The 3,833-nt window shown below is 37.9% G+C and overlaps 1 long non-coding RNA gene across 1 annotated transcript; it reads left to right on the top strand.

The window, feature by feature from the left end:
* The first annotated feature begins 1,779 nt into the window (after positions 1-1,779).
* On the top strand, positions 1,780-3,396 carry LOC120291403. The gene is made up of 2 exons (XR_005549423.1): positions 1,780-2,847; positions 3,056-3,396. It is a non-coding gene; the product is annotated as an uncharacterized LOC120291403 (long non-coding RNA).
* The last annotated feature ends 437 nt before the right edge of the window (positions 3,397-3,833 follow it).

Here is a 3,833-nt window from a genome sequence, read left to right as displayed (position 1 = left end):
ACAATAATAGGGGCAAAACCTATTCTGATCATGATGCCCACCTTGAAGCTTGATATGCACACTCGAAACAACAGTATGATTTCCAAATCAACCTTCATGATCGAACATCAAAAAAATTCCGTTTGCTTCTTGGAGCTTCCTTCCTTTTTCTTCCGACATAATCACAAGACACAAATACCCAAAAAAGAAACGAAAGATGTCCAATTTGACCTTCAAAATGACTAACTTTGTCTTATATTCAAGAACTCGGCTCAAGCAATTCGATTGAATGCACGAGACTCCAAACCCCTCTTGATTGTATATTTGGAACTAACCAATATCATCAATATACAAAAAAAAAAAGAAAAAAAAATCTGCAATTTAGACAACATATAGCCTTTGATTGTCAATGCAAATTCAATATTTCTTTTCATTTCACGTATTGTCAGAACACATTCAAACTCTGTTTATTTCGCAGAAAATAAATAATCAATAATATTTTTTATTGACAAAAGTTTATATCCAAACATTTCATAGAAGACGAAAATCCGTAAACAATATAAACGATTGATTTTAGAAAAATATTTTTTAAATTATTCATTTTTTTCTAGACGAATGGAACCTTTATTCTAACCCAACCCACCGTTGTCCCTAAAACCCGTAATAGAATTAGATATGGTGATATAAGGACTTAGCTTCTTGAGATCATATATAAAATTGATATATGTACCAACCTCTTGGATTCATATTATATATATATATATGTATATATAAATTTAATGACACATTATAATTTAAGGCGCTTTAACGTCGGTGTCTACTAGTAGGTTATGATGTCAACATAATCTATTGCTCATAAATATTATCTCTTCTTATTAGCCCTTTTCTTGACATAATGACAATATTCTGGAATATTAAAAGCATATTCCTAAGTTCCAATATCTTATCAAAGTCTCGAGAAGCAATTTTAATGGAAGAAAAAAGGTTATTATAACTTGGCCGATGCTGATTTGATAGTGCGTATGCCAAATGATTGAATACGAAGGGTAAAGAAGGGTGCAAGTCATCGTATCTTCTTTCATGCATTAGTTTGACTAAAACGAGGACGATTGCTCCACCAGATCTACCTTTTGCGTATAAAGATATAGCCGACAACGTGCTTCAACAAGACCTACTACCTTGAAACGATGACGTCTTTAGAATCTCCATTTTCAACCTTCAATTCAAAGGAAAGTAAACAATTCCAACAGCGATATTGAAACTTTTGGAATGGGTATTGACTTGTAAGGGTGGTACTCGAGTAAAACCGGAGACCAGATCAATTAAGGATAGACTCCCTAGTCTTTTATCGAACAACCTATCTGATCCTTATATGAATCGACTTAGAACCAATTGGGTAAGACCAGTTTAGTTTGTTTTTAAGTTGGTCTGATTTGATTGCTCAATAAACTAGATCATATAACTGAATTCTAACATTGATTTTGCGAAAAAAGAAGAAAAATTGGGATACGAAACCCTAATTTAGATAGGTAATACGTCAAAATTCAAATAGGTGGCCCAAACTCGAGTCTTCACCGTGCAAACCGAACACTTAGGTCGCGCCTACTTTGAACACAAGTGTCGGTTCCTTAACTAATGAAAATAAGGATAAATGCAGTTACATATATTATATATATATATTTATATTGTTCAGTAGAACTGTGAATTCTAACTGTTGCTATATATATAATATTTATATATGTTCAGTTCTACTGTGAATTCTAACTGTTGCTTATTTTTTCTGCTTTTTAACCGTCGCTTTTCAATCCCCGGCCAAAAGTCTTCAACTGTTGCTTGAAGCAAGAGGTCGGGGACGACAGGTAAACATCGTATCCTCCCATGAAATCCCTCTCACCTTTTTCTCTCCCGACTCCGGATCATCCGCGGCGAGGAGCAGAATAGTGGGTGATGAGTCAGGCGGATGAATTCACCACTACCCTGTCTTCTTCCCCAAAAACGAAAGGAGTCGCCATCACCATCGAGATCGAGCTTGAAAAAGAAGATGAAAAACCAGGAAAGAACAAGAACGCAACAAACCAGTCAGGACTTGAGAAACTGCCCACCCCCTCCCCCCCTCCATTAAATTATGCAGACCAACTTCGTGCGGGAGTCCAACTTCAACTTAAGTAAACATTGATTCTGGTCTCGTGTTATTCCCCATTAACACTCCACTCAAATATAACCTCCCCCGAATAAAATAATCCCACCCCACCTCCCTCGTCCTCTCTCTCTCTCTCTCTCTCTCTGTGCGCGCGTGTGGCAAAGGGTCTCTCTTGTCTGTAACTGTTCGGTTCTTGGGGTTGCTTGGAGTACACAGGGCATTTCAATTCGTGGGTCGGTTTCAGTTTCGTGGAATTAATTTCGTGCTGGTGGAGAGGGAGGCGTTTATGGTGTCAGAGCCTCTGCGGGTTCCAGAGCACGTTGCTTATTCGCAGAGAGATTGATTAAATCTCTCTTCTTGCCTTTTTGTTGTTTCCTCCACCAAAGGGAAGGGAAGAAAAAGGAGAATTTATTGCGTTGCTTTGCTCCCACTGTACGCGGGGGTCTCTGGCTTGCTGATCTGATTCCCTTCCTCCTCAATCTTGCTTCAAGTGTTATCAAGTCTGTTGAATTAGCAATCTTCTCTTTTTGTAGAGTTGATTTTTTTTTTCTTTATCGATACTGTAGTTGGGTTTTATTGGTTATCAAGATCCTCGTTGAGGGAGTTGGGGTTGTAAGGATTGGGATTTGGTGTTGAATGAGATTTGGGGGTGGTGATGCAAGTGATCATTGTCCAGCTGGTTCTGCTCTGTATCATCAGCTTTGCTTCAGCTGTCCAGGGATCTGCAGGTACAAAAGTTTTCTTGCCTTATTACATGTTCGACTGTGATTTTGAGCATTTGGTGCAGCTGCTGAACTTAACGTTTGATCTGATGATAACTGATGTCTTGGTTTATCAAGTTTCACTTAGTAATTGTAAGGTCTCGTAACTATATAGAAAGTTGCACGGATCTGTCCCTTCGTTGGCTCACTGCTAATATTGTGCTGTTGCATTCAGTGATTCGTCTGCAATGACTAAGCCGGAGCATGAATTTAGGAGAGGTATCCGGCAGATGCATGTCAGATCCATCATTTGAGCTATTGTTCTTCTCTTGATTTCAATGTGCAATTTTTATGCGGAATTGTGTAAAAATCGCACTTGGTGGTCCTTAATTGCAAGTTCTAGTTCGATGTTTTCCCGAATTAAAACCGTAGGTTTCAGCATTGTCTCTTCACAGCTAAAGCTTTCCCATCTGGGAAATGCTTGCTAGATGATGGTTTACCCCATGAACGGCCAGGCATGGTTTGTATAGACGTTTATGCTGTATATCTTCATTTATATAGGCTTTTCTGAATTTACTATTTTTTGTCATATAGTTGGTTTTTGCTTAATCTAGATTAGCAGAGATGCAAATCTTACTTAGAGCAATCGAAAGCAAAATGGATTTAAGCTTTCATATTGTTGCATGGGCAGTTTAATAGTCTATCGAATGTTTTTTTTTTTTTTGTACTTACTTTTGAAATCCTTTTCACCAGCGCTAGAAAAGTAGTATTATTGTCGATAACTTGCATGAAGTAAGAGCAAGAGAAAGCAGAGAATTTCTATATCTCCTTCCTTAACAGCTGCAAACTTTGTTGCATTCGCTTGACTCAGAAAGAGTCTTCGAAACTTTGTAGCTATTCAGAACCGCCCGGATCGCTACTTAGGGTCAATTCGTTTCGCGGAAAATATTCTGGAAAACATTTTCTTAGAAGTCATTTTTCGATGTTCGGCCAAAACCTAAAATTTGAGTGGA

Source organism: Eucalyptus grandis, chromosome 3 (assembly GCF_016545825.1).
Source record: "Eucalyptus grandis isolate ANBG69807.140 chromosome 3, ASM1654582v1, whole genome shotgun sequence".
NCBI classification, from domain to species: Eukaryota; Viridiplantae; Streptophyta; class Magnoliopsida; order Myrtales; family Myrtaceae; genus Eucalyptus; species Eucalyptus grandis.
This window is presented reverse-complemented; position numbering and strand designations above follow the sequence as displayed.